The sequence below is a fragment of the Microcaecilia unicolor genome, chromosome 1 (assembly GCF_901765095.1).
Source record: "Microcaecilia unicolor chromosome 1, aMicUni1.1, whole genome shotgun sequence".
In the NCBI taxonomy this organism is placed as follows: domain Eukaryota; kingdom Metazoa; phylum Chordata; class Amphibia; order Gymnophiona; family Siphonopidae; genus Microcaecilia; species Microcaecilia unicolor.
This window is the reverse complement of record NC_044031.1, coordinates 15,586,809-15,609,671: the sequence shown is the minus strand read 5'-3', so window position 1 is coordinate 15,609,671 and position 22,863 is coordinate 15,586,809. Positions and strand designations below refer to the sequence as shown.

Genomic DNA, 22,863 nt, shown 5'->3' with positions numbered 1-22,863 from the left:
ATCGATGCGGCAGTCTGAACTGCTATGGATTTACAGCCTGTCTCACCAACACAGACTGCTTAATAATTACCGTGGATTCTTTTGGATTCGTAATAAGTAAATGAAAACTTTTATTAGAGGAGCTAAATTCTACAATGATTAGGATATATACAATGGTTAAGACACACACAATGATTAGCTGTATAAACAATCATTACATCACTGGTCTCTTCATCTAAGCAATGCCAAGAGTTCTTAGACCAGGAAAGAAATAATACATACACTATACATACAACATCACTGGTCAGGAAGCTCAGGCCCTTATCTCATCAGCCGGGAGGTCCGTTACAGCCAAGGCTCAAAGTCTCCTTACAACCAGGAACAAACCCTCTGCACAGCACGTCTGCTCACAGATGAACCCCGACTCTGCTGTGACAAGCCCTCCCTTTTTATTAGGCTCTTAGCTCATGTCCAGAGCTAAGGAAAGTTACAGAATATTTCTAAGGAAAATTCTAAGCAAAGAATGTTTCTCTGCTTAGGTCTGTGGGAACGTGGTCACATCCTTTCCCAAGTCCAGGTGGCCAAGCTGGACCTGGGAAATAAGTGCCATCCTCCCTTTCACATACCAAATTAGTTAGAGCTGTGTCTTATCTTCTGCATTCCAACTTATTTTTGTATTTACAAGAAAAGTTACTTTCTGTCAAAGACAGAGTTGAAAAAACAATCTTTAAAATTCACTTCCATTACACAGTCTCTTGAAAAGTATATTATCACAGGAAATACCAACATCAACAGCATAAGAAAAGTAATTTATCTCAGACGAGGACAATAACTGATGCAACTCACTCAAGAAGACATTAACTAGGATAGGGGACAATGGGGAACCTGAGGAACACCCTGGTCAATATTCCATGAGTAAGAAAGAGATCCATTCCAAGCTACCTGTAGATTATGGTGTTGCAAAAACCCTGCAAGCCACTTATAGAAAGTATCTGACACTCCCAAATAAGATAATCAAATCAAAAGAGTGTCATGATTTACTAAGTCAAAAGCCACTGACAGATCTAACTGCCTTTGTCTAAATTACATCTTAGGTCTGTCAATAATGCTAATATAACTGTTTCTGTGTTAAAGTCAAGGCGGAGACTCAACTGTCTAATAGATGATGCTGGTGTAAATAATCCTGTAATTGTATCCCAAGTACTGCCTCAGGTCTATAATTTAAGCACTGTTTAGAATCTAATGTTGGTCCCTTCAATAAAGGGGTTAACACAATATAACCTAATTGAACATGCATGTTCCTTCCTTTAAAAGTTGATTCACTAAGGCCCCATTTTATCAAGCCGTGGTAATGCCGACAAAGCTCATTCACTATGAGGCAGCTGTATATTCCTTACTATACTAGGCCTGTAATGTGGCTCTGCTGTCGTCAGCATATTTTTAGTTCCTTCCTGCAGCTGCATGTAAGCTACAGTGCTTTCTCAGTAAATGTAAAGTACATGTTACATATCAAGGTGACTCTTAGGAGGAACTGAGGTTATGCGGCCCATATATGGCAGATACACATGGATATAACCTTGGTGGTGATGAAAGACTGAGGACTCTGCAGACTCCAAGATGTTCCAACAGATATATGTGTTCAGAGAAGAAGGACACCAGGTGTTTCATACTATTTATTTGTTAGCTGGTTTTCCACGCTGTGATCACGTAATTAGCCAATTGCCACAAAGTATGCATTTGAACACAAGACGAGAGGATGATACAATGTAGGAAATTGCCATTTATGTATACATATAAAAAATAACAGAATATTACAGGAAAATCCATATATGATCCCAAGTTAGTTTAGGAGAAATCACATGATTTAGGAGAAACGAAACTTACAACAGTATATATGTGATGGCTAGGAAGGTTTTTGCTGAGCAGTTTTGTTATTTATTTATTTATAGCATTTATACCCCGCTCGATAGCAGGTTCAGTGCGGCTTACAAGTTCAGTCTGTGCGTCTGGCTACTGGGTGACAACCTGCTCCAGAGAGAACAATTATTTTGTATTGGCTTAGTGAGATACCAATAAAGATTTTTACTGGTTGCGCCTATATCTAAGTCTGATTGTCTCTCTTATTCCAGCCTCTAGGGCTAAAGTGTTTTCCCCTCCCCAGGGGCAAGGGACAGGTTTACACACAGCCTCTGGAATGGCTTGATAAAAGGGGACATGTACGGGCAACTTATCAAGCTGTGTTTGAACATTTCTTTCAATCAAGCGATGGGAAATATTTCTATATCTTATTGCCACATTTTCTTGGTTTCTCTCTGCATTTCTTGATACTGGAGGATCTTCTCTCTCTCCATTCAATTCATAAAGTAATCGCTCAGGACTGACACCTCCATAATCAATGTTTTTTATTGGTCAGGATGGGGATATTCCAGGTTATCATAACCTCTTTGTTTTCCTCAAATTTTTTCAGGATCATGATTCCGATGCTTTTCTGGTACATTTATCTTGTAATTTTATATATTTATAAGAATTGAATAGTCCATTGCAAAGTGATGCTTCTAGGCAGTTTACATAAAGTCATTAAAAAATAAAAATAAAAAATAAGCAAAGGAAACAAAAACTCAAGATTTTACAGAGTTGTCAGTGAATGAGATGTGCCACCTTGCTATGCCTTTCTGTATAAAACGTTTCTGCCACCAGCACTTCACAGCCAGCTATGAGATGTCAATTGTACCAGTGTTTTCTCTCTACTCGCTGTGAACCATCTAGTCCATAATCCACCGTCCTGGGCTGCAGCTATCAATCTCTCATCCATAGTTTTCAGTTCTCCTCTCCTTAACTACTCATGTGTCCGGGCTTGATCCCTGTACATTTCCTGGAGTAACACTTATCTTTCCCACTCTATTTGAGCATTCCGAAAGAAGGCTTTACCACATTCAGTGCATGTACATGGTTTCACTCATGAATGACTTCTGCACTGTGAAGTATACTTTCTAGCTGAAGCCTTTACCACATTTACCCCCATTTAGAAAGCCGAGCTAGCGGCTGTCGGTGTAGTAATACCGACACAGCCCATTCACTTTGAATGGACTGGATCTATATTGCCAGGCAGATTTGTAAATGGGGGGGGGGGGGTTAATACATTTAGGGGTTCCTTTACTAAGGTGCACTACTGGATTTAAGCGCGTGCTAAATGCTAAAATGCCCCTAGGAATATAGTGGGCATGAGCAGTTAACACGCTCTAAATTAGTGCACTTCTAGCTAAAGTTTTTACCACACTCAGTACATACATATAGTTTCACTCATGGCAATTTCTCCAGATGAGTTACTTTTCCACATACTATGACAGGAATGAACCTCACTCCTAGGCCAGGGTATGTGGAGTAGGATCTCAAGTTTACTGCTAACATTCGCTGTAGAACTTCCATCATACTATAGAGAGCTTCCTTTTGGGGTTCATAAAATATAACATGTACAGGCAGCCTATGCAGGTGTGGTTGGAAATTCTTTTCGATGAAGCCTGTAGCTCTCAACATGATGGAAAATAGGCCTGGATTCTTCTGCCACATGTTCTTGTTCTTGGACTGCATTTGTTCCTGCCTCAGGATCTTCTGTCTCTCCATACGATTCACAGGGTAATTGGATTTTCTGGTGTTTTATATGTTTTCCTTTCCCAGTGAAGCTTTTACCACACTCAGTACCTGTAAGTTGTTTCAGTCCTGTGTGGGTTTTCTGAAGTGTGTGGTCAGTGTTTGCTTCCTACTAAAGATTCTGCATGAATAACATAGAAATCACTTCTCTTCTGTGTGGATTCTCTGGTGTCTGTTCAGTGTTCCCTTCACAGTAAAGCATTTACCACACTCTCTACATATAAATGGTTTCTCTCCTGTGTGGATTCTCTGGTGTTTGGTCAGTGTTCCCTTCACAGTAAAGCCTTTACCACGCTCTCTACATGTAAATGGTTTCTCTCCTGTGTGTTGTCTCTGGTGTCTGTTCAGCGCTCCCTGCTCGAAAAAGCTTTTACCACACTCACTACATGTAAATAGTTTCTCTCCTGTGTGGAACATCTGGTGTCTGGTCAGTGCTCCCTTACTAGTAAAGCTTTTACCACACTGACTACATGCAAATGGTTTCTCTCCTGTGTGGACTCTCTGGTGCATGGTCAGTGCTCCCTTGTCAATAAAGTTTTTACCACATTCACTACATGTAAATGGCTTCCCTCCTGTGTGGAGTCTCTGGTGTTTGGTCAGTACTCCCTTCTCAATAAACCTTTTACCACACTCAGTACATGTAAATGGTTTCTCTCCTGTGTGGACTTTCTGGTGTTTGTTCAGTGTTCCTTTCCCAATAAAGCTTTTACCACACTCACTACATTTAAATGGCTTCTCTCCTGTGTGGATTCTCTGGTGTGTGATCAGTCTTCCCTTTTTACTAAAGCTTTTACCACACTCACTACATGTAAATGGTTTCTCTCCTGTGTGGACTTTCTGGTGTTTGGTCAGTGTTCCCTTCTCAATAAAGCTTTTACCACACTCACTACATTTAAATGGTTTCTCTCCTGTGTGGACTTTCTGGTGTTTGGTCAGTGTTCCCTTCTCAATAAAGCTTTTACCACACTCACTACATTTAAATGGCTTCTCTCCTGTATGGATTTTCTGGTGTCTGTTCAGTGTTCCCTTCTCAATAAAGCTTTTACCACACTCACTACATGTAAATAGTTTTTCTCCTGTGTGGATTCTGTTGTGTATAGTCAAATATCCCTTTGTACTAAAGGTTTTACCACACTCACTACATGTGAATGGCTTCTCTCCTGTGTGGATTCTGTTGTGTATAGTCAAATATCCCTTTCTACTAAAGATTTTACCACACTCACTACATGTGAATGGCTTCTCTCCTGTATGGATTTTCTGGTGTGTGATCAGTCTTCCCTTTCTACTAAAGATTTTACCACACTTACTACATGTAAATGGTTTCTCTCCTGTGTGTTGTCTCTGGTGTCTGTTCAGTACTCCCTTCTCAATAAAGCTTTTACCACACTCACTACATGGAAATAGCTCAATGCTGTGGATTCTCTTGTGTGTTGTGAGGTGTTCTTTCTGACTGAAGCATTTATTACAGTCAGTACAGGTAAATGGTTTCATTCCAGTGTCAGTTTTCGGGTGGTCTCTGAGACTGTCTGTAGTGAAGCTTTTACCACACATAGTAGAGGTAAATGGTTTCACTGCTGAATGAAGTCTCTTGTGCATTGTGAGGTTTCCTTCCCAACAAGCACTTTTACTGCTGTCAGCACAACTATATAATCTCTCATTTCTGATTTCCTGGTATTTTGAGAGTGTTGCCTTCCTGCAAAATATTTTTCCAGATTTAGTAGAAGTGTCCGATTCCTCACCCGTTTGAGTTTTTTGATGATCTGTGGCTGCTTCCTCTTGACTAAAGCTTTTCTGACATTCAGCACTTGAAACTGATCTCTGTCCTTGGTGGAATTTTGCATTTTTTATAAAATGTTCTTCCTTCTTGCAGTTTTTCTCACTTCGAGGACATGAAGATGTTCTCTCATCAGTGATGTTTTTCTTATATTTTAAAATGTCTGCTTTGTTTGTAAAGCTTTTCCCATGCTCTGTACTTGTACACATTCTAGTTTCTTTATTAGTTTTCTTGGGTTGCATTAGCTGTTTCTTCCTACTGAAACCTTTCCCACATTCAGAACCTGTAAAATGTTTCTCTTTTATGACTGTTTTCTGTTGTCCCTTTAGTTCTCTCTTTTGACTGACATTTTTCCCACTGTCCGTACATGTAGACGGTCTCTCTTCAGTATCAGATCTGTGATGTGATTTTAGATCGACAAGATTGCGGAGGAATATCTCACAAAGATCACAGGAACAGCTTTGATCTCTTGTCTGGTTTCTTTCCTCTTCCCCTGTCTGATTGAGATTACTGGTACTGTTTTCACACAGAGCTGAGCCTCCTGGTGAAGGTTTTTGTTTATTTTGATTGTTTCCCTTTTCTCCCCAGTCAGAACAGGAATAAGTCTGCTCGTTCTCTCTTTCTGATAACATCTTTTCCCCTTCAGGCTTCTCACTGACCTTCTCTGTATTACTATTTTCAGGCTCCTCTTTTTCTAAAGAAAAAAACAGCATTAAAAGACATAAAAAACAAAGCTACAATCCAAACGTATCATAGGCATAAAAGCAGCAATGATGAGTCAGTAAATGGACAAACAATCCATCTAAAGCTACCTAGGTACATATTTTATATATACAGTGCACACTATTTAAGAGCACGTCGGATAAGCGCATGCTCTGTTTAACTGCATGCCGTACTTCGGTCCCGCTTTTGGCGCCATCAATTTCTATGGGGACAAACTTCGGTTTAGCGCACCACTGATAAGTGCAAGATTTGCTTATATGCATGGTTCAAGACTGCTGCTCTGCAGGAAAGACTCCACATAAGCGCGCGCACAGAATATGGAAGCCAATTGGCGCCTGACAACCAACGAGATTTCAAATTTACCACCCCTTTAACTGCCATAGGCAGAATAAGCAAAAGAATGTTGTTAGAGTGTAAACAGGAGCTGTCAACGTCACCGTGGCGGAACTGTAAGACTTTAACACTGGCTGAACGAATAGAAGTTCTTAAAAATTTAAAAAAACAAAGTCAAGCATCTATTGCTAAAGAATATGGTGTCAATCCCAGTCAAATTTCACGTGTCTTGAAGCAGAAAGATCAGCTTCTGGAAGACTGGCAAAACAATACAAATCCACACAGGAAACGGAAACGGGCGGGAAAAGCTGAGAAAGTAGAAGATGCTCTTCTTCAGTGGTTTTCTCGAGTCAGGAGCAGACAGTTTCCTGTCAGTGGTCCACTGCTTATGGAGAAAGCTAACTAGCTGGCTGAAAGTCTTGGACTAACTGAATTCAAAGCCACTGTTGGATGGTTGGAAAGATGGAAGGAGAGGAACAACATAAAAAATTCAATAAACAGCATGGTGAGAAACAAGATGCTGATGACTTTGGTGCTGAAAATTGGGCTGTTTCAGTTCTTCCTACCATCTTGAACGAGTTTGCACCTCGTGGCATTTTGCACTGGTGAGCGATTCCTGATGGAACACTTGCATTCAAACATGCCGAAACTACTGGAGGTAAAACATCGAAGGACTGACTGACGATCCTCCTTTGCTGCAATATGGATGGGAGTGAGAAGTTGGAACCCATCGTCATTGGAAAGAGCAATCAGCCCTGTTGTTTCAAGAAAGTTAAGCGACTTCCTGTGTCATACGAGGCTAATGCAAATTCATGGATGACTGGGGAAATTTGGAAGCAATGGCTAAAGAAATTAGACACTAGAATGCGGGCACAAAAGCAGCAGATTTTGTTACTTTGTGATAATTATGCTGCACACAGAGATGATGTCAGGCTGTCTAACGTCAAGGTGGTCTTCCTGCCACCAAACACTACCTCTCTGATCCAACCTATGGATCAGGGCATAATAGCCAATTTCAAACAACATTACGTCATCTGATGAGCGTTATGGATGACCAGACTGGCAAGGATAAACGTGCTGTTGAACTGGCTCGTAATCTATCACTGTTGGATTCCCTACATATGCAGACAGAAGCCTGGAATCATGATACACAGGCAACCATTGTGAACTGCTACAAGCGGGCAAGCTTTGTTAAGGATGTGGAGAGGGACGAAACAGGTGCAGCTCTTGCAAAGGTGTCAGATGAACAGGTTATTGACATTCCAGCCAGTGTTACTGAAGAGGAGTTTGATCGCTACGTAGCTGTTGATTGCGAGCTACAAACAGCTGAAGACAGCACTGATGTCGAGATATGCGCCTACACACAGGCAACAACGGCTGATGATGAAACAGATGATGAAATGAGCAGCGAGGCACATGCTGACGAAATTCAACAACCTCCTCCTGTCACTTTTGCAAGAGTGCTGGAGAGTCTCAACACCGTGCGGGCCTATCTGGAGGCCACTGGATATCAGTGCTATGACCGTTTTTACCGTCTGGCAGACGTAGTCTACGGAACTCACAGACCCAATAGTGTATTTATTTATAGCATTTATACCCTGTTCTTTCCCGCTCAATAGCAGGTTCAGTGCGGCTTACAAGGTATGGTACAAGTATCACAGAGATAACATAAAGTATGGTACAGGTATGGTACAAAGTATCACAGAGATAACACAAAGTATGGTACAAAGTGTCAGGAGATGATCCAGTTATAAAGAGTAGGACAATAGGAAGAGATGTGGGGGAGAGGATTGGAGTATGGGTAATGCTAGTGGTGTGTATTAAGTTCAAGAATTAAGTTGGGTTGTTTGGGTAAGCTTGTTTGAAGAGGTAAGTTTTCAGCAGCTTTCGGAAGGGTAGGTGTTCATTTGTTGTTCGGATGTGTCGAGGTATTGCGTTCCAGAGTTGGCTGCCTATAACGGAGAAGTTGGATGCATAGTAGGTTTTTTATTTGAGGCCTTTGCAATTGGGAAGATGAAGATTGAGATATGTACGTGGCTGGAAGATCAATCATGTTGGTCGTGTAGCTTGGAGATTCGCCATGGAGGATCTTGTGGATCATTGTGTGGGCTTTGAAGTTTATGCGTTCCTTGATAGGGAGCCAGTGAAGTTTTTCACGAAGTGGTGTTGCACTTTCAAATCGTGATTTGCCAAAAATGAGTCTGACTGCTGTGTTTTGAGCGGTTTGGAGTTTTCATGATTTGCAACCGATGAAGATGCTGTTGCAGTAGTCGGCATGGGTGAGTACTGTAGATTGTACTAGGTTGTGGAAAGTTTTCTGTGGAAGGAATGGTTTTACTCTTTTCAGTACCCACATCATGTTGAACATCTTCTTCGTCGTGGCTTTTGCATGAGTTTCCAAAGTTAGGTGGTTGTCTAATGTTACTCCTAGGATTTTTAGATTGTCAGATATTGGGATTGTAACGTCGGGGGTGATCAGGGTGGTTGGGAGCAGAGTAGCGTGTTGCGATGAAAGGATTAGGCATTGAGTTTTTTCTTTGTTCATTTTCATCTTGAAAGCGTTGGCCCAGGATGCTAGGATGCTCATGGCAGTGATTATTTTCTCTGAGATTTCTGTAAGGTTGGATTGGAAAGGGATGAATATTGTGACGTCATCAGCGTAGATGAAGGGGTTAAGGCCGGATTTGGATAGGGATTTGGCCAGAGCAATCATCATAAGGTTGAAGAGGATTTGGGATAGAGGTGAGCCTTGGGGGGGCTCCACATTTTGATGACCACGCAGGCAATATTGATGAGATTGATTTGACCTCATATGATCTGGTGGTGATGAAACTTTTTATCCACTTAATGATGTGGACTAAGAGCTGGTTAAAAGATAGGAAGCAGAGAGTAGGGTTGAATGGTCATTATTCTCGATGGAGAAGGGTAGTTAGTGGGGTCCCTCAGGGGTCTGTGCTGGGACCGCTGCTTTTTAACATATTTATAAATGACCTTGAGATGGGAGTAAAGTTATCCAGGATCGTCTCGTCGCGGAAGGAGTGTGAAAGATTACAAGAGGACCTCGTGAGACTGGGGGATTGGGCGTCCAAATGGCAGATGAAGTTCGACGTTGACAAGTGCAAAGTGATGCACGTGGGAAGGAGGAACCCGAATTACGGCTATGTCATGCAAGGTTCTGCTTTAGGAGTTACGGACCAAGAAAGGGATCTGGGAGTCATCGTGGATAGGACGTTCAAATCTTCCACTCAATGTGCTGCGGCGGCCAAGAAGGCGAACAGAATGTTGAGTATTATTAGAAAAGGGATAGAAAACAAGCATGAGGATGTTATAATGCCGTTATATCGCTCCATGGTGCAACCGCACCTGGAGTATTGTGTTCAGTTCTGGTTGCCTCATCTCAAAAAAGATATAAAGGAATTGGAGAAGGTGCAGAGAAGGGCAACGAAAATGATAAAAGGGATGGGATGACTACCTTATGAGGAGAGGTTAAGACGGCTAGGACTCTTTAGCCTGGAGAAAAGGCGGCTGAGGGGTGATATGATAGAGGTCTACAAAATCATGAGTGGGGTAGAGCGGACAGATGTGAAGCATTTGTTTACGCTTTCTAACAATAACAGAACTAGGGGACACAAGATGAAATTAGAATGTGGTAGGTTTAAAACAAATTGGAGAAAGTTTTTCTTTACTCAGCGCGTGGTTAGACTCTGGAACTCATTGCCGGAGAAGGTAGTGACGGCAACCGGCCTTCCTGAGTTTAAAGGGGGTCTGGACAGATTCCTGAAGGAAAAGTCCATTGATCATTATTAAATTTTGGCGTTTTGCCAGGTTCTTGGGGCCTGGATTGGCCGCTGTCAGAGACGGAGTGCTGGGCTTGATGGACCTTTGGTCTTTTCCCAGCGTGGCAGTGCTTAGTACTTATGTTTCCGCTGATCCCTAGTTTGTCCAGTAATTTTGTAAGAATAGTATGGTCTACCATGTCAAATGCACTGGATAGGTCGAACTGCAGAAGAAGTATTTTGTTGCCAATTGAAATTTCCTGTTTGAAATCAAGGTGAGCAGTACTGTTTCTGTGCTGTGTGCAGGTCAGAAGCCCGATTGTGATTCATGTAATATGGAGAACTTTTGAGTGAATTCGTTAAGTTGGGAGGTCACTCTATTTTCCATCAGTTTGATTAGAAGAGGGATGGAGGCCACAGGTCGATAATTAGTGATGTCACTCGTTGGTTTCTTGGGGTTTTTTGGTATTGGTGTAAGTAGAATATTGCCGTGTTCGGAAGGGAAGGAGCCTTAACATAGTAACATAGTAGATGACGGCAGAAAAAAACCTGCATGGTCCATCCAGTCTGCCCAAGACAAACTCATATGTGTATACCTTACCTTGAATTTGTACCTGTCCTTTTCAGGGCACAGACCATAGAAGTCTGCCCAGCAGTATTTCCCGCCTCCCAACCACCAGTCCCGCCTCCCATCACTGGCTCTGGTACAGACCTTATAAGTCTGCCCTCCCCTATCCTCGCCTCCCAACCACCACCCCCTCTTCCCCCCACCTGCTCCGCCACCCAATTTCAGCTAAGCTTCTGAGGATCCATTCCTTCTGCACAGGATTTCTCTATGCATATCCCACGCATGTTTGAACTCCGTTACCCTTTTCATCTCCACCACCTCCCGCGGGAAGGCATTCCAAGTGTCTACCACCCTCTCTGTGAAAAAATACTTCCTGATATCTTTCCTGAGTCTGCCCCCCCTTCAATCTCATTTCATGTCCTCTCGTTCTACCGCCTTCCCATCTCCAGAAAAGATTCATTTGCGGATTAATACCTTTCAAATATTTGAACGTCTGTATCATATCACCCCTGTTCCTCCTTTCCTCCAGGGTGTACATGTTCAGGTCAGCAAGCCTCTCTTCATACGTCTTGGAACGTAAATCCCATACCATCCTCATAGCTTTTCTTTGCACCGCTTCCATTTTTTTAACATCCTTCGCAAGATACGGCCTCCAAAACTGAACACAATACTCCAGGTGGGGCCTCACCAACGTCTTATACAGGGGCATTAAAACCTCCTTTCTTCTGCTGGTCACTCCTCTCTCTATACAGCCTAGCAATCTTCTAGCTACGGCCACCGCCTTGTCGCACTGTTACGTCGCCTTCAGGTCCTCAGATACTATCACCCCAAGATCCCTCTCCCCGTCCGTGCCTATCAGACTCTCCCCGCCTAACACATACGTCTCCCTTGGATTTCTACTCCCTAAGTGCATCACTTTGCATTTCTTCGCATTGAATTTTAATTGCCAAACGTTAGACCATTCTTCTAGCTTCTTCAGATCTTTTTTCATGTTTTCCACTCCCTCCGGGGTGTCCACTCTGTTGGAAATCTTGGTGTCATCCGCAAAAAGGCAAACTTTACTTTGTAACCCTTCGGCAATGTCACTCACAAATATATTGAACAGAATGGGCCCCAGCACCGATCCCTGAGGCACTCCACTACTCACCTTTCCCTCCTCCGAGCGAACTCCATTCACCACCACCCTCTGGCGTCTGTCCGTCAACCAGTTCCTAATCCAGTTCACCACTTCGGGTCCTATCTTCAGGCCGTCTAGTTTATTTAAGAGCCTTCTGTGGGGAACCGTGTCAAAAGCTTTGCTGAAATCTAAGTAGATGACGTCCATAGCACGTCCTTGATTTAATTCTCCTGTCACCCAGTCAAAGAATTCAATGAGATTCGTTTGGCACGATTTCCCTTTGGTGAAACCATGTTGTCTCGGATCTTGCAACTTATTGGCTTCCAGGAAATTCACTATCCTATCCTTCAGCATGGCTTCCATTACTTTTCCAATAACCGAAGTGAGGCTTACCGGCCTGTAGTTTCCAGCTTCTTCCCTATCCCCACTTTTGTGAAGAGGGACCACCTCCGCCGTTCTCCAATCCCTCGGAACCTCTCCCGTCTCCAAGGATTTATTAAACAAGTCTTTAAGAGGACCCGCAAGAACCTCTCTGAGCTCCCTCAGTATTCTGGGGTGGATCCCGTCCGGCCCCATGGCTTTGTCCACCTTTAGCTTTCCAAGTTGTTGATACACACTCTCTTCTGTGAACGGCGCTCTATCCACCTCATTCTCAGGTGTACTTTTGCCAGTCCCTCTCGGTCCTTCCCCAGGGTTTTCTTCAGTGAAAACAGAACAAAAGTATCTATTTAGCAAATTGGCTTTTTCTTCATCATTTTCTACATAGCGTTTTGTTGTATCTTTTAGTCTCACAATTCCCTTGTTGAAGTAGGAAATTTAAGTGGGTGGTGAGTTCAGTAATGAATCGTTCTGGGACATTTTTCATAAGATAATTGGGGCATGGGTCCAGGTGGCAGTGAGACTTGGAGAGTTTGGATAGTGCTGAGGAGACTTCCTTAGTGCTGAGGGGGGTGAAATTTGTCCAGTAGCGATCTGCTGGGATCTCTTCAGAGTCAGGGTCCAGTTCGTCAAGGAAAGTGTCAATATTGGTATCATCATGGGGAACTGTGTTGCACAGATTAGTGATTTTATCATTGAAGTATTTGGCCAGCTGGTTGGCAGATGAACAGTTTGAAGGTGAAGTTGTTACTGGGTTCGTGTTAAGAAGATTTTTTATGATTTTATGATTTTGTATTGTTTTTTTATGTCTGTTCCGGTGGCTGTGATTTGTTTTGTATAGTATGTTCTTTTGGCTCGTTTAATTTCATTCTTGTATTTTTTTTTTGTGTGTTTGTTTCCACGTATTCAGGGTTAGATCGTCTTTTGATTTGCTCCAAGTTTTTTCTAGTTTTCTGGTTTCTTTCTTTAGTTTTTTTAATTCCTCGTTGAACCATGGAGAGGGTTTTTTCTTTGTATGTAGGGTTTTGGAGTGTGGCGGAGCAATTTCATCTAAAATAAGTTTGCATCTGTGGTCCAAATCAGCAAGGAAGTGGTTTGTATTTGGGTCTACCGTCCAATTGTTGTCGTAGATAAGTTGCCAAAATGTATCTTTTTCGATTCGTCCTCTGGTTATAACTGTTGTGGGTTCCGGTGGTTTGGGTTGATCTTTTTTCCACCATTGTACAGATAGGGTTGCTTTGTGGTAGTCGGACCAGGGAGAGGCGACCCAGTGGATGTCTGATAGGAGGAAGTTTTGATCTGTAGAACGTTTGTGTGTGAAGATAACGAGTGAGTGGCCTTTATTATGGTTTGGTACTATTAGAGGAAGTCTATACAGTCCCGGGTGTGGGCAGAGTTGGAGTCTTCTAAATGGAGGTTTAGGTCCCCTAGTAGTAGTATAATGGAGTTGTTGACGCATGCATTTGATATAAAGTCCATGAATGCGGTTTGGTTATGGTTCCAATTATTAGGAGGTCTGTATAACAGTATGCAGGTTAAATGATCGTATAGCATGGGGCTATATAGTTTTATAGAGGCTATTTCGAGTAGAGTTGAGATGGACTCTGAGGTAGGTTCTACGGAGAAGTGTGATCTGTAGATGAGTGCAATTCCTCCTCCTCTTTTGTCTTTTCTGGGCAAGTGTGATATTTTGTAGCCCGGAGGACATAGTTCGTTTATGATAGGATCTTCTGATTGACGGATCCAGGTTTCTGTGATGAAAAGTAGATCTAGGTTCTCTGATGTGATCCAGTCTGTGATGATTTCGCTTTTATTTACTACTGACTATAACTGATTACTTCAAGTAAGCCTAATGTCAGTTAACGGAGACTGTATACTGTAAGTATAATAAACAGTACTGTACATATGTTTATCAGATGTCAAGCTTCTTTGGGTCACAAGTGCACGCTCTGGTTAACTGCATGTATTTCTTTGGTCCCAGACCCTTGCACTTAAGCAGATTGCACTGTATATTTGTTTTTTTTTTTTTGGGGGGGGGGGGGGAGAGGTTATGTGTTTTTAGTTCTTAGTTATGTGCATAGAGTATTGTAAGAAGATTCTTATACCCCTTTATTTGTGTTTATCTTTAGGGGGATTGTTTGTCCATTTTACAATTTATAATTTTACTCCTGAATGTCGAAAGGTAAAATTATGTATCATACCTGATAATTTTCTTTCCATTAATCATAGCTGATCAATCCATAGACTGGTGGGTTGTGTCCATCTACCAGCAGGTGGAGATAGAGAGCAATCCTTTTGCCTCCCTATATGTGGTCATGTGCTGCCGGAAACTCCTCAGTATGTCGCTATCAAAGCTCCATCCGCAGGACTCAGCACTTAGAGAATTACACCCACAAAGGGACACTCTGCCCAGCTCACCACCGCCGAAACGGGGGAGGGGAATTAACCCAGCTCATCCCCACACAAGTGGGGGAGGGGAATCCGTCCAGCTCATCCCCGCGGAGCGGGGGAGGGACACCACACCCGCCGATGCGGGGGGATCTGGCTTATCCTGCAACCGCAACCGAGGAGCTGACTGACCCTAACACCGCCGAAGCGGGAGGGGTACAAAGCTGCCCTACAGCCACACGAAGCGGGAGGGAGCGCCGGCAGAATTTAGGTCTCAATCCAGCCCCGTAAAACGGAGAGGAATGCAGCAGCTCACTGTAACACAAACTCATCTCAACTCTTGAAGAATCCAATTGAAAAAACTTGAACACGAAGTCCTCCTGAACAGGAACTGAAGACTAAACTTGAACCTGAAATACAACCAGAATATAAACAGTACAGATATCTGGGAGGGGCTATGGATGGATCAGCTATGATTAATGGAAAGAAAATTATCAGGTATGATACATAATTTTACCTTCCATATCATCATGCTGATCAATCCATAGACTGCTGGGATGTACCGAAGCAGTACTCACCCGAGGGCGGGACATTGAAATCCCTGACCGCAACACTGAAGCTGCAATGGCTTCCTTGACCCATCTTGCCACTGTAAGCTTAGCAGCCTGCAGACCCTTACGAGGACCTGCAAACAGGACAAACAGATGATCCGACTTCCGGAAATCATTGGTCACTTCCAAGTATCTGATGATGACTCGTCTCACATCTAGATATTTGAGAGCAGAGTACTCCTCTGGGTAGTCCTCCCTATGAAAGGATGGGAGACAGAGCTGCTGATTCACATGGAAGCGAGAAACAATCTTGGGCAGGAAGGCACTGTGTGAATAGACACTCCTGCCTCAGTGAACTGCAGAAAAGGCTCTCGACATGATAGCGCCTGGAGCTCGGAAACTCTTCTGGCTGAAGTGATAGCCACCAAAAAGACTGCTTTCAACATCAGGTCTTTCAGAGATGCCCTCGACAAGGGTTCAAAAGGCGGCTTCTGCAAGGCTCTTAGCACCAGATTGAGATTTCACGCAGGCACCACTGAGTGCAGAGGAGGGTGCAGGTGATTAACTCCCTTGAGAAAACGCACCACATCTGGCTGCGAAGCCAGGGAAGCACCCTTCAGGCGGCCCCTGAAGCAAGCCAGAGCCGCTACCTGGACTTTAAGGGAACTGAGCGACAGGCCTTTCTCCAGACCTTCTTGCAGGAACGCCAACACTGAAGAAATTGGAGCAGTGAAGGGAGAAAGTGAGCCTGCCTCACACCACGCTGCAAAGGAACGCTTCCTCGCTCTCAGCATAGTGGCGATGACCTTGTCTGAGAAGCCCTTCTTCCTCAGACGCTGCCGCTCAATAGCCAGGCCGTAAGACCAAAGGGGGAGGGATCCTTCATCACCACGGGACCCTGATGCAACAGGCCCTGCTCCACTGGCAGCCGCAGAGGGTCGTCCACTGAGAGCCTGATCAAGTCCGCATACCAGGGACGTCTGGGCCAGTCCGGACCCACCAGGATTATCCGGCCCGGATGCTTTGCCACCCTGTCTAGTACCCTGCCCAACATGGGCCAGGGCGGGAACACATAGAGAAGCTCCTGTGTCGGCCACTGTTGGAGAAGAGCATCTACTCCCAGAGATCGAGGGTCCCGTCCTCTGCTGAAAAAGCGCAGCACTTGGCAATTGGCCGAAGACGCCATCAGATCTAGGCTCGGCTGGCCCCAGCGCTTCGTGATGTCCAAGAACGCCTGAGCCGATAATTGCCACTCTCCGGGATCCAAGGTATGGCGACTGAGAAAGTCTGCCTTGACATTCATGACTCCTGCAATGTGGGCCGCCGACAGCTGTTCCAGGTTCGCTTCCGCCCACTGGCATAGATTCATGGCCTCCTTGGCTAGAGGGGCACTCTTGGTACCGCCCTGGCGATTGACATAGGCCACAGCCGTGGCATTGTCCGACAGGACCCGTACTGGCTTCAACGCTAGTACCAGGAGAAACTCCAAAAGCGCCAACCGAATGGCTCTGAGTTCCAGGAGGTTGATAGACCACTTTGCCTCTGCAGGAGACCAGAGCCCCTGCGCTGTCCTTCCCAAGCAGTGGGCTCCCCAGCCCGACAAAGAGGCGTCCGTCGTAACTACATTGCTGCAGACAACCTGTCTGTCCTCAGCCACCAGCTCAGCGCCTTGCGCACCGCTGGGTCCAAGGGAAGGCGCACAGCATAATCCTCCGACACTGGAGTCCAACGCTGCAGCAGAGAGTGTTGTAGTGGTCTCATATGAGCCCTGGCCCAGGGCACTACTTCCATCGTGGCCGTCATACAGCCCAACAGCTGCACATAGTCCCAAGCCCGAAGAGGAGAGGCTGCTAGGAACTAGTCCACCTGAGCCTGAAGCTTGACAATCCAATTGTCTGGCAGGAACACTCTGCCCACTTAGGTGTCGAATCGAACTCCCAGATACTCCAGGGACTGAGTCGGGCGCAGCTGGCTTTTCTCCCAGTTGATGATCCACCCCAGGGAGCTCAAAAGAGCAATCACCCGATCCACAGCTTTGCCGCACTCTGCATAACAGGGGGCTTGGATCAACCAGTCGCCCAGATAAGGATGAACTTGTACTCCTTCCTTTCGTAGGAAGGCCTCGATGACCACCATTACTTTGGAGAAGGTCCGTGGAACAGTAGCCAACCGGAACGGGAGGGCTCTGAACTGGAAGTGTCGGCCCAGGACTGCAAAACGCAGAAAGCGTTGATGAGGAGGCCAGATGGGAATATGCAAGTAAGCTTCCTTGATGTCCAAGGATGCCAGGTACTCCCCTGCCTTCACTGCCTCTATAACAGAGCGGAGAGTCTCCATTCTGAAGTGCCGAACTGTTAAGGCCCGATTGACCCCTTTGAGGTCGAGGATAGGCCGTACAGAACCTCCTTTCTTTGGAACCACAAAGTAAATGGAGTAACGTCCCTTGCCAAGCTGATCTTCTGGCACCGGAACGACCGCACCCAGGTGGATCAGATTGTCCAAAGTCTGCTGCACTGCCACAGCTTTGACCGGAGACTTGCAGGGAGAGTGTACAAACCCGTCTCTTAAGGGTCGGCAGAACTCTAGCTTGTAGCCGTCTCTGATGACTTCCAGCACCCAAGCGTCTGAAGTTACCCTGGTCCACTCGCCCAGAAACGAGGACAGGCGTCCTCCAATCTGCTCTGGGCCATGGACCAGGACCCTGTCATTGGGTACGAGACCCTGGGGGAGGACCGGAGGACGCACCTCCGGGACGGCGGTCTCTGAGAAAGGAATGTTGTTTGGGGGAGAAGTTCCTCTTGAAGGAAGAGGGGGCAGAGGAGCCCGACTTGCCCGGGCGATACCGACGGGCTTCCTGAAACCGCCCTTTGGCGGATAGGGAGCCAGTGAAGGGTCTTGAGGAGAGGGGTAGTATGAGTAAAGCGACCCTGGCGGAAGACGAGACGGGCAGCAGAGTTTTGAACTCTGGAGAGGGGAGAGGTGACTAAGTGGGAGGCCAGCAAGAAGCAGATTGCAGTAGTCTAAACGAGAGGTGACAAGGGTGTGGATGAGGGTTTTGGTAGAGTGCTCGGAAAGAAAGGGGCGGATTTTACGGATGTTGAAAGAAAGAAACGACAGGTCTTGGCAATCTGCTGGATATGAGAGTCAAAGATGACCCAAAGGTTTCGAGCTGAGGAGACAGGGAGAATGAGAGAGCCATCAACAGAAATAGAAAACGGGGGGAGTGGGGAGGTGGGGTTGGGGGGGAAAATGAGAAGCTCGGTTTTGGTCATATTTAATTTTAGGTGGCGTTGAGACATCCAGACAGCAATGTCAGACAAGCACGTTGAAACTTTGGTTTGGATGCAAGGTGAGATATCAGGGGTAGGAAAGTAGACTTGGGAGTCATCAGCATAGAGATGGTAGGAAAAGCCATGGGATGAGATTAATGAACCAAGGGAAGAAGTGTAGATAGAAAAGAGGAGGGGACCAAGAACAGAACCATGAGGTACGCCGACAGGCAGAAGGATAGAAGTAGAAGAGGATCCACCAGAGTGAACACTAAAGGTGCGGAGGGAGAGGTAGGAAGAGAACCAGGAAAGGACAGAGCCCTGGAATCCAAGTGAGGATAGGGTATCGAGAAGTATGCTGTGATTGACAGTGTCAAAAGCAGCGGAAAGATCAAGAAGAATGAGGATAGAATATTGACCTCTGGATTCAGCCTTCCGTGTCCCACCCTCGCCTGACGTAAAGTAACGTCAGGCGAAGGCGGGGCACAGAAGGAAGGTGAGGTTTGCCCTGCTGCTGCTTGCTCCGAACTTGCGAAGGAAGGTGAAAGGAGGCGTTTCAGGTTGGGAGCGACGGAGGGGGGGCCCGGCAACCTCGGGTGGGGGGGGCGACCCCGATGTTTCCCCCCAAAAAATAAGACCTCCCCTGAAAATAAGACCTAGCGGGTCTTGGGTAGGAAAAATTAATATAAGACAGTGTCTTATATTCGGGGAAACACGGTAGTTACTCTCATGAATAAATTTAAACAAACGATTGCAACTAGCAAGAACATACTACTTCTACAATTTGATATGTCTAGCGCCTTTGACATGGTTGACCATGGAATACTATTTCACATCCTCGAGTACTTCGGAATTGGAGGCAACATTCTCAATTGGTTCAAGGGGTTCCTAACCACATGATCATACCAAGTGACAGCTAATTCGACTACATCAGCTACATGGATACCCGAATGCGGAGTTCCACAGGGATCACCCCTCTCACCGACCTTATTCAACTTAATGATGATACCATTGGCAAAACTACTATCAAACCAAAACCTTAACCCATACATATACGCAGACGACGTAACGATCTTCATCCCATTCAAACAAGATTTAAAGGAAATTTCCAATGACATCAACCAAAGCCTACATATCATGCACACATGGGCGGATGCTTTTCAGCTGAAACTCAATGCAGAAAAAACCCAATGCCTAATACTCACCTCGCAACATAACACGAACAAATTCACCACCATTAACACACCAAAACTGAATCTTCCAATTTCGGACACCCTAAAAATTCTTGGAAATACCGTTGATCGACACCTAACACTCGAGAGTCACACGAAAAACACAACCAAGAAGATGTTCCATTCAATGTGGAAATTAAAAAGAGTAAAACCTTTCTTCTCAAGGGCCGTCTTCCACAACCTGGTACAATCAATGGTACTCAAGTCATCTAGATTACTGCAATGCACTCTACGCTGGCTGCAAAGAGCAAATAATCAAGAAACTTCAAACAGCTCAGAACACTGCAGCTAGACTCATATTCGGTAAAACAAAATATGAAAGTGCTAAACCCCTGAGAGAAAAGCTACACTGGCTCCCACTCAAAGAACGGATCACGTTCAAAATACGCACCCTAGTTCACAAAATCATTCATGGAGACGCCCCAGCATACATGTCAGACCTGATAGACTTACCAGCCAAGAATGCTAAAACGTAATCCCGCACATTCCTTAATCTTCACTTCCCCAACCTTCTCATACCTGAGCACACAATTCTGGAATGCGCTGCCGCGCAACTTAAAAACAACCTATGAACTAACTTCCGCAAACTACTGAAGACTCATCTCTATAACAAGACACACCACAAAGATCAACAAATATGAACTCCTTAACGTATATCCAGAATTACCTTACAACACTTGCTTGTTAAACTAACATTATGTTTTTTTTAGTTATCATGTTACTCAAGATCCTTTTAGAATACTAAATGTATATTTTCTTCTATATTTCTACTATTCACGATGTATTGTAAGCCACATTGAGCCTGCAAAGAGGTGGGAAAACGTGGGATACAAATGCAATAAATAAATAACCGCCTTTACCACATTCTCATAAGTACATAAGTATTACCATACTGGGACAGACCAAAGATCCATCAAGCCCAGCATCCTGTTTCCAACAGTGGCCAATCCAGGTCACAAATACCTGGCAAGATCCCAAAAAAGTAAAAAACATTTTATGCTGCTTATCCTAGAAATAAGCCGTGAGTTTTCCCCGAGTCCATTTTAATAATGGTCTACGGACTTTTTCTTTCGGAAGCTGTGCAAACCTTTCTTAAACCCCGCTAAACTAACTGTTTTTACTACATGTACACGCCCACACTACCGAGCGCCACTTACATTTGTAAAATGTAAAACCTTATCCCTGGAATAGGCTTCCTGAGCCATTACGTCTAGCTCCATCCCTGGCCGCCTTCAAATCCGGGCTAAAGGCCTGTTTGCTGCTGCTTTTGACTCCTAACTTGTCACTTGCTCGTAACCTTGTCTTCGTCTCTTCAATAGTCCCTTTCCCTATGTGTCCTTCTGTCCTACCCTTGTCCCTTATTGGTCCTGTCTGTCCGTCCTGATTTAGATTGTAAGCTCTTTGGAGCAGGGACTGTCTTTTCTTCATGTTCAATTGTGAAGCGCTGCGTACGACTGGTAGCGCTATAAAAATGATTTATAGTAGTAGTAGTATAATGCCCCCTTAGTAATACACAGACCCCTTTACATTCCCTCGATGCAGAAAATACAACATATCACCAGAGATGCAGATAGAGTACATGATCTCCCTCAAGTAAAAGCTCCTTATTGGTCTTTCCACATCGGTATAACAGCCATCGGAGTCCTGATCCTATCTCCAATGGTGGCCAGTCTGGTCACAAGTGCCTGGCAGATCCCAAAAAGTGGATCTATTTCTCATGGTTCATTTTCCACAGACGAGCAATGGCTCTGCCAAGTCTACCTGACTAAAAATGCTTTTATGGATTTTCCTCTTTTGAACCCGTCTATCGTAGTTCCTTTCACCACATCCTCTGGTACAGTCCAAGGCTTATTTATGCGCTGCAGGTAAAACAACCTTTTTACGTTCTCTTAGGCTTCCGTGGTGGGCGTCATGTTGTGGTTGCTCGGGTCTTGCCGTGTTTGAATAAATGTAATCCACATTTCATTTATTGTATTGTGACTTTTTATTTTTTACAATTAATATGTAAGTTTTTACTATATATTTTCTGTACTAATAGTGTTAATGCTTTATTTGTATGTATAGACCCCAGATGAATACACTTTGCTGAAACACAGGCCGTGCCAGGTCCTTCAATAAACTTTGCTTCCTTCTGCCTAAGGCTTCGCCTGTCAGGTCCATCCATGGTCCACTTGTATTTTTTTTTTTATTACATTTGTACCCCGTGCTTTCTCATTCATAGCAGGCTCAATGCGGCTTACATGGGGCAATGGAGGGTTAAGTGACTTGCCCAGAGTCACAAGGAGCTGCTTGTGCCTGCAGTGGGAATCGAATCCAGTTCCCCAGGACCAAAGTCTACCACTCTAACCACTAGGCCATTTGGTTTCTGTTGCTGACTTCCTCTTGCTCGCTTGCATTGTATATAGAGTGGGTCACCTCGCCATCGCTCATTATGTCACCCAAGGCATCCTGCATTGAGACTCACCCACTGACAGTCACTCCTTAATGTGATTGAGAAGGGATTTTAACAGGGGGAATAAGAGGAAATCCTTACCTAGAGAAATCAGAGTCTCATAATTCTCCTTCATCACCTCCCTGTAAAGTTCCTTCTGCCCTTCATCTAAATACTCCCACTCCTCCTGGGAGAAAGAGACAGTGATGTCCTCAAACGTCACCCGCATCTGAAACACAAACCAGAAACACACTCAGGGACACAGAAAGGTGCTCAGAATGCATTAGATTTCAGCTCCTGACATGTTACCTCCCTCATGCCTTTGTTTCGGGATTGTAGCTGCACATATTTAAAAAAATTGCTTTATCTACAATACGTAATTTAAAGGCAAATTTAAAATTACATACAAAATTACAAGATATCTTCAAACACAAAATACTGAAACAAGTACTAGACCATCATTCATCATCCCAGCTGTAAGTCGGCATAAATACCCATGTCCCGAGCTCTTTTTTAAATTCTTTAATATTTCTTATTCGCATTGGCAACTTATTCTGGTAAACCAGCAATGTAACAAACCTTACTTCTATCTCAACAGAACGATATAGGAATTGATTCATTTTCAAACTGAAACACTGTAGAATTATCAGGTGCATCACGTGTTGTAAGTAATCAAATCTGAGTCTTTTTTTTTTT

General features: G+C 44.4%; 1 pseudogene; it reads right to left on the bottom strand.

Moving 5' to 3' along the window:
- LOC115478295 overlaps nt 1–22,311 on the bottom strand; it is a 42,193-nt pseudogene extending 19,882 nt beyond the window's left edge.
- Between the last annotated feature and the right edge of the window lie 552 nt (nt 22,312–22,863).